Source organism: Crinia signifera, chromosome 5 (assembly GCF_055691185.1).
Source record: "Crinia signifera chromosome 5, ASM5569118v1, whole genome shotgun sequence".
Taxonomy (NCBI): Eukaryota; Metazoa; Chordata; class Amphibia; order Anura; family Myobatrachidae; genus Crinia; species Crinia signifera.
In genome coordinates, this window is record NC_139221.1 from 61,980,426 (window position 1) to 61,994,650 (window position 14,225).

General features: G+C 44.0%; 1 protein-coding gene across 2 annotated transcripts in view; it reads right to left on the minus strand.

The window, feature by feature from the left end:
* Positions 1-14,225, minus strand: part of PAG1 (phosphoprotein membrane anchor with glycosphingolipid microdomains 1) — a 165,286-nt gene that overhangs the window by 109,228 nt on the left and 41,833 nt on the right. For both annotated transcript variants that reach the window (XM_083187326.1, XM_083187325.1), the window contains exon 2: positions 1,333-1,373. The gene's annotated coding sequence lies outside the window, so the exon portion shown is untranslated. The remainder of the gene's footprint in view (positions 1-1,332; positions 1,374-14,225) is intronic.

The following is a 14,225-nucleotide window of genomic DNA, read 5'->3' on the forward strand; positions in this document are numbered from 1 at the left end:
TTTTTTACCCGAATGTCGACACAGTCGACATGGACACAGTTGGAAGTCAACCGCAGCCCCTCGCATCGCTCTTAATGCTTCGGGCACGGTGCCTCGCTGCGCTCGGCACACTATTTTATTCTCCCACCACGCCCTAGTGCAGGGCTGGGCAACACCGGCCCTCCAGATGTTGATGAACTACACATCCCAGGATGCTTTGCATTAGTTTTGCTATGTGGCCATGCTGAAACTGATGCAAGGCATGCTGGGATGTGTAATTCATCAACATCTGGAGGGCTGGTGTTGCCCAGCCCTGGTGTAGGTCATGCACACCTTAATCTTAAACTTCCTACACCAGGCATTTCCAACCACGGTCCTCAAGGCACACCAACAGTGCAGGTTTTAGTGATATCCAGGCTTCAGCACAGGTGACTTAGTTAGTACCCGAGTGATTTTGATTAAACCATCTGTGCTGAAGCCTGGATATCACTAAAACCTGCACTGTTGGTGTGCCTTGAGGACCGTGGTTGGGAAAGCTTGTCCTACACCAACCCTGGCAATCAGCCCTACACCTCCCTATAGTGTCCACCTACAAACCCTCCATGATCATGCCCCTATACCAGGGGTTCCCAAACTCAACTTTGCAGTCCAGTGTTCATTGTAGCAATGATTTTCAATTAAGTTTTAGTCTGTCACTTTCTTAGACTGACTGAATTAAATGTCACATTTTAGTCATTCTTGTCTTAGGGCAGGATTCTCTAATAAATGCGGCTGCACATCGCCGGCATTGGCATAGTTAATAATCGCATATGCAATAACATATGCGATTATTAAGGCAAAGGACAGCTCTTGCGATGAGCTGTCCTTTGCGTTGTGGCTGGCAATGTGCAGCGGGTCTCCCCTCTCTATCGGGACCCGTACTCGGCTCAGCTTCCTCCTCCCTGCACGCGGAAGAGGTGCAGGGAGGAAGAGATCACTGGTCTGGGCAGCACAGCAGGAGGCTGCGCGGACACAGGTGAGGGGGGAACGCACGGGACGCAAAGGGAAGCCCACAGGCTTCCATGGGGTTATGCCATCTAGAACTGGCGTAACCCCCCGCAGCAAAGCCCCGGCCGCTGCTCTCCTGCAACCCATAGGTAAAGTCTACCACTGGAACTCTTCACTGCTGTACAGTATATGGTGATAGATAGATGATTGTTAGCCAAATTACATCCCCACACAGCAATTGCAGCTATAACATCTGCAAGATGAGGTAATGCAGTATGGGACAACTAAATGATGGTACTCCATCTGGTCACACACTTTATATATATAAATCACAATAAGCACACTCAGAAATAACCGTAATGTTACCTGAAATAGGTGATTCTTAGGAAGTATTGACTGGACAACATCTGTGAAAAGACAGAAAATAAGAATTTCTTGTTATGGGTTCTTATTACAACAAAACTTTTTTCATTCAAAAAGTATTTAGATAATAAAACGATTGTCAAAGTATTACACAAAAGTTAGAAAGATTAAGTGGCGGATCCAAGCGGTGGGTGATCTTTATAATAGTGCAGCAGCAACATCAGCCTCATTTAATATTGAAGAAGATTCCAAAGCAGCACTGAAATCTCCCCTGATAGGGCAAAAGAAGTAAACGAAAAAAATAAACATGCAAAAATGGACAAAAAAGGATATTTAAAATATGGGCATGTCCTAGATTGGACAATTAATGCTAGATCCTTGTACTTCATTGCTCTATTTTGTATTTGCTCAGTCCTTATATTGTAACGGTTTCAAATTCTGCTGCACAAATGACCTTGTGGAACATAAGTGATGAAGCTGCAAGTTTGATTGCATTCTACTGCATTTGCAGAACACAAAACAGTTTATCTTCCGCTATCTAGAGACGAGTTTTCACACCTTTACATTTCATCTTGGAAGACTGTCTAAAGCTTTTATTTGCAGATCATTTCTCAGAAGACTGTATTTCCACTTTTAAGTCTATAGTTCACAGCCGTATACACAAACAACAAGCACGCTATTAAAAAATACCATGCTCGGAGATACAGTATGGATCATTGGGGCAGATGTATTAAGCCTTAACAGAGATAAATGCAAGGGTGATAAGGAGAGATAAACGTCCAGCCAATCACCTGCTGCCATGTTACAGGCTGTGTTTGAAAAGAGTCAGTAAGGAGCTGATTGGCTGGACGTTTATCTCTCTTTATCATTCTTGCATTTATCTCTTGTTAAGGCTTAATACATCTGCTCCATTGTGTTTTATTGAAAGTCAAGTATAAGCTGTACTAGACAGTGGGTGAAATTTAATGGGATGAGAGATTCAGAAAGAGAGAATTGGTAATGAATCTACAGGTTTTTTTAAAGCGGCAATCATTTACCTGGCAAAATCAAACTGGTTTTGCAGTGTAAATGATTGCCGCTTTAAAAAAAACTGAGGATTTCTTACCAAATCTCTCATTTTCTAAATCTCTCATCCTATTAAATTTCACCCAATATCTGATTGCTGGGAATAAATCCCATAACACTGTACATTTCAGGAATGTATTAATGATTGACCTATTCGTTATCTCTGCTGGGTTTTTAAAAGGTCCCAGAACTGGCATCATACCAAGATCATACCAACTACTTGTACAATCTGCTGCTAACCATCAGACCCAGTCTACCAGTACGGCCATATCCTTTCTGACTAGAGCAGTGAATGCAGTGACTGTATTTTTCAATCTAATAAATTTGTCATCGCGGTTTTACACAATGCAGTATCCTGACGTTTCTTACGGTAAGATCTTCCTAGTCTATAAAAAGGTGGCTATATCCTTATACGGCAATTCATTTTTCCATATAGGATATCCAATCAACATATCTTCGAGTCTATGAGATGAGATAATCACTGATTTTCTATATAAAAAGTAACAGATTACATGTTGTACCAAATGATAGTTTTTCTTTTAAACCAGTGGTTCTTAACTTCGGGCCTCAAGTACCCCCAACAGTTCACGTTTTTTCCAGGTCTCCACACGGAATTATAGGCGAAATAATTAGCTTCACCAATGATGGTTTTAAAAATATGTCAGTGAATAATGAGTGCACCTGCCGGGTGACCTGGAAAACGTGCACTGTTGGGGGTACTTGAGGACAGAGGTTGGGAACTACCGTTTTAAACCATTTCTGGCATCATAACATATTTCAAGAAGGCAGTGGGCTGTGAGCATTCCTTCACAACAATTGCCTATCTCAGTCAGAGACTCACCTATAATGGTGTTGTTGGATATGCAGAAAATGATGTCCTGTTTATCTATAGAAAATGCATTCCACAGAAATTTAGCTAAAAAAAAATTATGGGAACGCTTTTATCATTACAACTAGATGTGTTAAATAACCCTTCAGCTTTCAAACTTCACTAATGACATAAAAAATAAAAGGAAAGATGCATCTTTGGGACAGAGTTAACGGCATAGTTTCCCAGTGTGTAACCTGATCAGGGTGGGGTTGAAACCACCCGTTCTTCTGGGGTGAGCTAGTCACACTTTTTGTAATTATGTTTTCTTAGGAGACATTTATAAAAATAATTATTTTGAATGCACATTTGATAACATTTAAAAAGTATGTGCAGACTAATAATACATCCATTTTCATTTGTACAGTCCATCCGTTTTTATTGTATATATGTGGAAAAACATTAAGGGGTAACCTGAAATGTGGACAGTTGGTAAATAAGCACTCAATCTGATTACAGAACTACCTACTGGTTCTCCGCAATCCAGTTGAACAATGTGACCTAGAATTTTGGGGATATGGAGTATTGGTGCTACAATGGATGTGTTGTGGGAATAAAAAAGGTACCCAATTCTACAAATTGAGGACAAACTGGGTTTATGCCAATACATACAAATTTATATATATATATATATATATATATATATATATATATATATATATATATATATATATATATATATATATATATATATATATATATATATATATATATATATATACACACACACACACACACACACACATACAGGTTGAGTATCCCGTATCCGAGTATCCGTTATCCGAATTATTCCGAAAACCATACATTCCAGAAAGTGAAAAAAAAATTTTTTTTTGCTAAAAACTCACTGGGGACATTTGTAACAGCATCACTGGGGACATGATATGTAACTGGCACTATATATGTACAAGACAATGATTGCTTGGCATTCATATTCAATATCTGAGATAGTACACAAATTTTGTTTCATGTTTTAAAACCTTGTTTTTTGAACAAATAAAATATATTTGTGTGTATTTTATGTGGTAATAAAATATATTTGTGTGTATTTTATGTGGTAATAAAATATATTTGTGTGTATTTTATGTGTTTATACAGCATACATGCAAGATACTTCAATATACATAATTGAAATATTAAAATATTCCGAAATACAGAATAATCCGATATCCAAAATTCTCCTGGTCCCGAGCATTTTGGATACGGGATAATCAACCTGTATATATATATATATATATATATATATATATATATATATATATATATATATATATATTTGGTGAAAGTCCTGTTTGAGTGCTGCTGCATTGAGTCTTCTATATATATTCATACAAATACATACATACATATATATATATATATATATATATATATATATATATATATATATATAAAATTTACATACACACACACACATATATTATATATAGTAAATAGAGAGCGCTATCAAATACCAACACCTTCAAGAAATTAGATCAACAAATGATCAAATATTTCTCAAATAGATAAAAGTACATAAGTATTTTGACTCAGTTGTTTTTATTAAAAATATGTAAAATTTGACATCCGTTTATTTGCAGTTCACTCGATGGTTAACAGCACAGATTAGACTTTAACAGCAATGTTACAAAGAGAAGTGTAACTGAAACACTAGAACAAATAAATGTTTTTATTTCCAGTCACTAACTGCGGCTTTCTGAGTAATTTCACAATGAAGAATCGAATGTTTTACACCAAAAAGCTGAGATGATCAAATGCACTATATTAAATTGTACTTTGGTTCCAGTACAATGATATACAGGCCTAGGATTCTTCTCCTTTCTTCGGGTGAATGCATTTGTCACATTTTTTAGCGTTTAGTGGAGTTTGTAAAAGACAATGTAAAAGACATTGCACAGGACAGCAAATTCACTGAGAAATTCTGCAATGTGTGCAGAAACACCTGGCTAAAGGAAGTCATTAGTCTCAACAGGACAGGGAATAAATAGAGGGCTATGGATATAGATGCCAAATACATCAGTTTCAAATAGTGTTCGGTGAGAGCCCTTTATTTATTAGTAAACACCAGACATGTTTTCCAAAGCCTTCATATCAGCAAAACTGCAGTGAGTAAACCATATGGCTTAATATACTATATGGTGGGAAAGACTGGGTAATAGAAAACACAGGAAATAGTAGGACACTATGGGGGGGTATTCAATGTGGGATCACGGCTGTCGATCCCCGCGGTTTCAAAATTGTATGCCATCGTGCACTATCGTACGATATCGCGTCGCATCGCATACCATCGCATGCGTTATGGTATGCGATGGGCGCCGCCAAAATACACAAGTACCCATTAGCCTGTTTTTGTCCTTTTTTGGGTAAAAAGGCAAAGGCATAAAAAGGACTAAGACTAAAATGGGTGAAAGCTCCCCTAATTTTGCCTGAAAATGTGTGAAAACAAATGGATTCGCTGATCCATGGGTTTTAGACCGTGTTGAATTGTTCACCCAAGGGGGGGGGGGGGGGGGGAAATGCCACTTTAATTGAACAGAGCGATTCAAAATTAACCCAAAAAAAAAAAAAATTGTAATGTGATAATTTTTCACCTAAAAATAATATCAAATGTGACTGATACTCTTCACTGAGGGTGATATTTAAAAGGATGAGAGAATCAGAAATTGAAAGATATGATAAGAAATCTCTGGGTTTTTTTTTAAAGCGGCAATCATTTACACCTCAAAAATCAAACTGGTTTGGCAGTGTAAATGATTGCCGCTTTAAAAAAAAAAAAAAAACGAATTCCAGTACAGTAGATACTAAGCTAGCAGTCAAAGGGTTATCCAATTTATTCAGGAAGGAAAAAACTGATGGTCTTAACAATTTTTCCATGGTGGTTCTCCGATATTTTATAAAAATATATTAAAAAAAATCTCCAGAAAAGTTCAGTGAAACCTGTGTGTTTTCGCCAGCTGCAGCCACCTTTTCAAGTGGGGATTTGGTTTTGACTGCTTGAGGCAGTGAAGTTAAACCCCTAATAACCCACTGTCCCCCACCAGCTCATCGCGGCCAATTGGATAGCCCCCGATTAGGCAACTAACCGCTGCTGTAACTTACCCCAGGAAATTGGATACCACTGTAAGTATTATATACACTAATGACAGCCCCATACACAGAAAACTTTTTCTACTCTGTAAAAGTGTGAAAGTGTTAATATTTCTGAGTAAAGTGCTGAAAAGTACATAGAACAATGAGTCAGTGGGTGAGGACATCATCATATGCTATCTTCTAACTACTAATGTTTTATCTATTCAGTGAATAAAAATAAACATGTTCTTGTTTCCATGGAGATGATGGCTTACTGTTATAGCAAATAATAATCATTAGAGAGGAATGTGTACAAGCAAATGTCTGATCTGATGAAAGCTCTACATTCCCAGATAATTACAGTACAAGAGAACAACGAGGAAAATGTCTCACATTGGAACCAAGGTTGGGGTGGCCAAGACTCGGTCATAAATGATCCAGAATAATGCTGTACGCATATTAGGGGTCCACTCACCACATCCATCTCCTCTGCTTACTACTAACCAAGATTGCGCACTTACACCATACTTACCAACATTTAAGTACATCTCTCCAGGAGTCCAGAGAGGAGGTGCAGCTGTCAAGTTCGAGAAGCAGCCGTATTCTAATTCCATTGGGTCTTGTCCCCGTGGGATAAAAATTGATTCGCAGGTCATGGCCCCTCCGTACACACTCGCTAATCACACAGCGGTATCTGGCCATCCTTCCCCCTCCAGTAGGAAATCTAACAACTCTACCAGGAGTGTGAGGGACTACCCGAAAGATAAAGAGTCTCTCACAGCTTCTGAGAAAAGAGGTAAGCATTACTTGTACCAGCCTATGCTGGATGCAACAGACAAGTCTGAAAACACCCTTCCATCTAAAGCCAGGTACACACTAGATGAGGGCATTTTCCTGGCGATATTCACATGTGTGGTAGACTCTGTAACCAACTCTGGAGTCCGTACTGTGCATGTGTTGGCTCAGGCACTGCACATAGCCCCCTTCCCTTACAAGATATGAGGGCGAGGAGCAAAGTATAAACTCCGACCAATTTGCCTTTTCAGTGAATATTTGCAGGCTCAGTACATACCCAAGCCCACGCTGCAACACCCATAGTACAAATTCTATTACCAGGACATCCGGTTGGCTCAAGAAAACGATGTGACTAGCTTATAAAAAAAATAGGATTTTAATACCTACCGGTAAATCCTTTTCTCAAAGTTCTTATGGGATACAGGGAGTCGTTCTTAACGATGGGGAAAAGAGCTTATCTGAAGCAGACAGGCACATATAAAACTTTACAAAGGGTGTACTGGCTCCTCCCCTCTGCTCCCCTCCCTCTAGCTTCAGTTAAGTGAACTGTGCCGAAGGAGAAGAACAATATGAGAGGAATATGTGTATATTTACCGTGGTGAGATTCATCCAGCACACCCAACATTCAACATAACAGACCACATTAGCAACCCCCGAACCTGGGAAGTCTAAGGCCTAAGAACATGTCAACATGACAACTTTTTTGAACTGTGTTCCCACTGGAACAATGTATAGGAATTATCACCTAAGTGACAATTTACACTCGTGAACCTTTAAGGTACACTATGTAACAGTAAGTTACCTAGGTAACCTACACCCTTATGTCCGCCAGGAACAAAAAGGGTAGCAGAAGGACCCAGTATTGGTCCACATCTCACAAAGTGAGCAAGGCAAACCTCCGCACAGAGGCGGGCGCCCTGTATCCCATAAGAACTTCGAGAAAAGGATTTACCGGTAGGTATTAAAATCCTATTTTCTCTATCATTCTTATGGGATACAGGGAGTCGTTCTTAACGATGGGGATATACCAAAGATATCAGAACGGGCAGGATTGTGCGGAACCTATTGCCGCAGCACCGCTTGCCCAAACTGAGTATCTTCAGTGGCCAGAGCGTCAAACTTGTAGAATTTGACAAAAGTGTGTTGGCCAGACCATGTGGCTGCTCTACACAATTGTAAGGCCGAAACTTCTCGGGCAGCCGCCCAGGATGTCCCCACAGAACGAGTAGAGTGAGCTTTCACCCCAACAGGCATAGGCAGCTTTGCTACCACATAAGCCTGTTTAATGGTTGCACATATCCATCGTGCAATAGACTGCTTGGAAACAGGATGCCCAATCTTTTGGGCGTCATAGAGGACAAAAAGTCCATCAGTTTTGCGAATCCTCGCTGTTCTCCTGAAGTAGACACTGAGAATCCTTACCACGTCCAAAGACGTTGGTACCTCAGAATGAGGCCCACCAGCAGGAACCACAATTGGCTGGTTCACATGGAACGCAGACACAACTTTGGATAGAAAGCGCGGGTTAGTGCGTAATTCTGCCCTGTCTTCAAAGAATATCAAATATGGACTCTTGCAAGTCAATGCCCCTAGCTCCGAGACCCTCCTAGCCGAAGCTAGGGCTAGTAAGACCACTGTCTTCCAAGTTAGATATTTCAGGTCAATTTCCTCCAAGGGCTCAAACCAGGAGGATTTAAGGAACTTCAGAACGACATCCAAGTCCCACGGTGGAGTAGGGGCCACAAAAGGAGGCTGTATATGCAACACTCCTTGCAGAAATGTCTGCACTTCAGGCATATTAGCCAGTTTCCTCTGGAAAAAAACAGATAATGCAGATACCTGCACTTTCAAAGAGCCTAGACGTAGTCCCAGCTCCAGACCTGCTTGTAGAAAGCTAAGAAACCTTTCCAGTTTGAACTCTGAAGGAGTAAACTTTTCCTGTTCACACCAACCCACATATCTTTTCCAGATATGGTGGTAATGTGCAGCCGTTACCGGTTTTCTTGCACTTGTCATAGTTCTGATGACCGAAGTGTGAAACCCCTTCTGAGTCAGGATCTGCCGTTCAACTTCCAGGCCGTCAAACGCAGCTGTTCCAAGGCCTGGAAGACGCACGGTCCTTGCATGAGTAGATCTCTTTGCAGGGGTAGGCGCCACGAGTCCCTTTGTAGACTTAGAAGCTCCGGGTACCACGTTCTTCGTGGCCAATCTGGAGCCACCGGAATCACCTCGGTTCCGTCTCTTCTTATCTTCCTTAGCACCCGAGCCACTAGGGGAATCGGTGGGAAGACATACACCAGGCTGTTGAACGTCCACGGTATGGAGAGGGCGTCCACTCCTTCTGCCTGAGGGTCTCTTGCCCTCGAGAAGTACCTGGATACTTTCCAGTTGTCTCTTGATGCCATCAAGTCTACCAGTGGGGTCCCCCACCGGGCCACCAGAAAACTGAATACCTGGTGGTGTAGACTCCATTCCCCGGGGTGGAGCTCGTGGCGACTGAGGAAGTCTGCTTCCCAGTTGTCCACCCCGGGTATGAATATGGCCGAGAGCGCCTGGCAGTGACTCTCTGCCCAGGACAGGATCTTCGATGCTTCCCTCATACAGGGCCTGCTTTTGGTCCCGCCCTGTCTGTTCAGGAATGCCACAGTAGTGGCATTGTCTGATTGGATGCGGACCGCCTGGCCGCTGAGGAGAGGGGCCGCCTTCAGAAGTGCGTAATACACAGCACGTAACTCCAGGTTGTTGATATGGAGGCGTGTTTCCCATAGGGTCCACTTGCCCTGAAAGGACTGACCCATGGTCACTGCCCCCCATCCCGTGAGGCTTGCATCCGTGGTGACTAAGACCCAATCCTGGATGCCAATCCGACACCCTGCCAGCAGGTTGGGCGTGTGGAGCCACCACTGTAGTGACAGTCTGGTCCGAGATGACAACACAATTCGCCGGTGCATTTGGCGGTGTGAACCGGACCACCTTCCCAGGAGGTCGAGCTGGAAAATCCTGCTGTGAAACCTCCCGAATTGGAGAGCCTCGAAAGAGGCGACCATCTTTCCCAATAAGACAATGCACTGGTGCACCGTCACCTGGGGGGTTCTCAGCAAGTCTGTAACCAGCTGCTGGATGTCCAACACCTTGTCCTGTGGCAGGGACACTCTCATGAGAGCCGTGTCCATCACCATCCCCAGGAACTGGAGTCTCTGTGAAGGGATCAGAAAGGACTTTGCCAGGTTCAGGAGCCAACCATGACCCGACAGGGTCTGTATGGTAACTTTTAAGGCTGTCTGTAATTCCTGTGGCGATCACGCCTTTACCAGCAGGTCGTCCAAATATGGTATCACACAGATACCCTTTTTCCTTAAAACCACCATCATCTCCGCCATCACCTTGGTGAATATGCGCGGGGCTGAGGACAAGCCGAAAGGCAGTGCGCGAAACTGATAGTGCTCGTTTAGCAGCGCAAACCTCAGGTACTTCTGATGAGGGGGCCATATGGGGATGTGAAGGTAGGCGTCCTTCACATCTAATGACGCCAAGAACTCCCCCTCCTCCAGTGCCGCTATCACGGCCCGCAAGGACTCCATCTTGAATTTGGTTACTTTCAAGAAAGGATTCAGGGATTTCAAGTTCAGAATCGGGCGTACTGACCCGTCCGGTTTTAGAACTACAAATAGGTTCGAGTAATAACCCTGCCCCCTCTCTAGGGGAGGGACCCGGGTTATCACCTTGGCCTGTACCAGCTTTTGGATTGCTTGCTGCAACACCACTTGGTCCTCTGGGGACGCTGGGAGGCCTGATTTGAAGAACCTCTGAGGTGGCTGAGCTGCAAACTCCAGCTTGTAGCCGTGCGTAATAAGAGCCTGTACCCAAGAATTGAGGCACGAGGCTTCCCAAACCTGGCCGAAGAACGCCAGTCTGGCTCCCACCTCTGCCGGAGCTAATGGTGGAGCCCCACCGTCATGCTGCGGGTTTACCTGCAGCTGCCCCGGATGGCCGCTCTGCGGTGGCCGAAGCAGAAGGCTTCCTGAATTTACCACGGGAGCCTCTTGCAGCATTTGAACCACCCCTGGCTTTAGGGCGGAATTTACTTGCCCGAAAGGACTGCTGGGAGTGAGCTTGAAAGGGACGCTTCGGCGCCTGTGGAGTTAATGGTAGGAAAGTGGACTTTCCCGCCGTGGCTTTAGAGATTAACTCGTCCAAATCACTCCCAAATAACCTGCCACCTGTGAAGGGGAGATTTTCTACACTCCGTTTGGAGTCAGCGTCAGCTACCCACTGCCGGAGCCAGAGGGATCTGCACCCTGACACCGCCATGGCTGAGTTACGGCCGTTAATGGCTCCTAACTCTTTCTGCGCTTCACACAGAACTTTAGCAGTGTCCTGAATATGGTGTAATTTCTCAGACACCTGTGCTACTGTCATGTCGCCCAGAAGACCTTCCTGGATCTGGGAGGCCCACGTGTATATAGACTTGGCCATATAGCAACTTGCTAATACGGGACGCTGACACGCGCCACTAGCAGTAAAAATGGACTTCAAGGTGTTTTCAACCTTTCTGTCCGTGGTATCTTTTAGTGAAGACGACCCTGGTACTGGGAGTACCATCTTTTTGGCTAAGCGAGACACAGAAGAATCAACCTCTGGTGGCTCCTCCCACACCTTACGTCCCTCAGGATCAAAGGGGAACGTGGATTTAAACTTTTTAGCCACTTTAAACCTCAGTTCTGGGTTATTCCACGCTGACTTGAATGTACTTTCCAGGTCAGACTGCTCAGGGAAAACTACCTGTTGCTTTTTCTGAGTAGCAAAAAAGGCATCCCCTGCTGTGGATTCAGCTAAGGGAATGTCCAACACCTCCCTGATTGCCATAATTAATGGCTCTGTGCCCCGCAACAGTGACTGTGAAGCATCAGGCTCCTCATCACCTGCGTCTGCATCATCCACATCATCATCGTCATCCCCAGCCCCAGAATCAGGGGTTTGAGAGGGGGCCCTTCTCTTGCGAGTATCCCCAGGGGTGGGAGTGATTACATCCACTCTGGCAGAGAGGATAGCCAGCTCCCTTTGTACTCTCTGGGTCTGCGCTGCAGTAGCAGTTAACTGTGTAGTCACAGTTTCAAGCATGGCTTTCATTCCTGTAGCCCAGGCAGGCTCTTGTGAGCTGTCCTGCGTGTTACTCTGCTGCCCAGTAAGCTGTGGGGGGACCCCAGTACTTTGTGGGGACATGCATGGCTCACAAGTAACCTGTGATGAAGATCCTGGCACAAACTTATCACTGCACACCATACATGTAAGTTTCCTCACCATTGTGACAAACAAACAGTCTCCCCTCACACAGCGCGCACACACAGTGGATATGCAGTGTGATATTATCCAGATAAATACTATGTGTAGCTTTATCTGATCTTGTACAGCTTAACAAGCCAGTGGGGTCGTGTACAGAGGATAATGGAGGAGACCAATACACCTGATAACCTAGCTCTCCGATTAGAAGGGCTGGTAATACAGTACAGTAATCAATAACAGTACTTTTACAGTGTAAGCAGGCAAGTGTACAAGTACACAAGCGCTGAAAACCTGAAGCTGTCTCTGCAAGCAGATTCCCTCTGATCCACACCGCTGAGGAGTGTCTGGAGCAGTATAATGGCGTTTCCAGCAGCCAGGGAAGAAGCAGGAAGCAGGTTTAGGCGCCCTTACAGAGCTGGTCTCACTCTGGGTAAGCTCCGCCCAGCGTAATGGCGCCGGAGCTTACCTGCGTTTTATACTGAGACTGACATTGGGGAATGTCCAAACCTCTTTGGTAACTGCCCTGGACAATACAGGAACTGTACCCTGTCCCAGTGTAGGCAGGGGGTTACACGGTCCCTGTGCAGGGCACCGCCATACCGCCGCCATCTTGCCGCACAATAACCCGGGGACCCCACGGCGGGGGACCCTGGGGTAATACTCACCACTGACGTCTTCAGACTGGACTAGGGGTGTGCGGCGTGCCAGGGGTGTGCGCGCTGCAGCGCAATGCCCGCGGTAACATCACCCACTCAGGACGGTGGTCCTGTGGCAGGGACAGCTCGGTACCTTGAAGTGGCCAGCAGCTGAACCCTTCCCCTAGTCTCCCACGACGCAGGACTGCTGTTAAGTCCAAACAGCAGCCCCAAAATAATAAAGAAATAAAACAGAAGATAAAACTCTCTGGAGCTCTTCCTGATCTGTGCTTCTCCTGAGGCACAGTTCTCAAACTGAAGCTAGAGGGAGGGGAGCAGAGGGGAGGAGCCAGTACACCCTGTGTAAAGTTTTATATGTGCCTGTCTCCTTCGGATAAGCTCTTTTCCCCATCGTTAAGAACGACTCCCTGTATCCCATAAGAATGATAGAGAAAATAAAAAAATGTGCCAGCCATCACCCCAATATGCAACAGCAGTGACAAAGAAAATGGGATCCTCCAGTGCTTGAGAAAAGCACAGTCTACTTTATGCTTCCAGTCAACCAGGACTTATTTGCTAGCTACAGTATACTGTATGTTAAAATAGAATTTCATTAAGAAAATGAGGAGCAAAACCTGAAATAAGGTGAGGTAGAATAGAACTTAATGGAGAAACGAATGAAACAATTGCTATTGAGCCACTGAAATGCAGGAAGCTTGGACAAGCTCCTCTACCTGGCATAATGAATTCTACATGATGAGGATTATGTTATTATTAATGCAAATATTAGTATTAATCTTTGGCACTGAAGAAAAAAAAAAACTGTACTCCACTTGCATGTTTGTTTTTCTTTGTCAGCGTTCATTGGTAATAGGGTGATTGCCACTTTCTTGTGTTGCCCCCAAGCCAAAAGTGGTCACCTTTCCAGTTATCCAGCAATCACAGATAATCCCTGGAATATCTCTTTCACACCAAATTTATAACCTGTGCTATGTCCATGGAAACCCGGGTCCAAATTTGGTATGAAAGGGTCTACCTAGGTTGCGTTACCCAGGTATCCGACCCTGGTAGCTACCAAGGACTAACCCAGTACCGACCTGTAGCCTACAGAGTGAACCAAATATGGATAGCCTGATTAACAGCGTTTGGCAATGATGTCATCTCAAACTGCCAGCATAAGG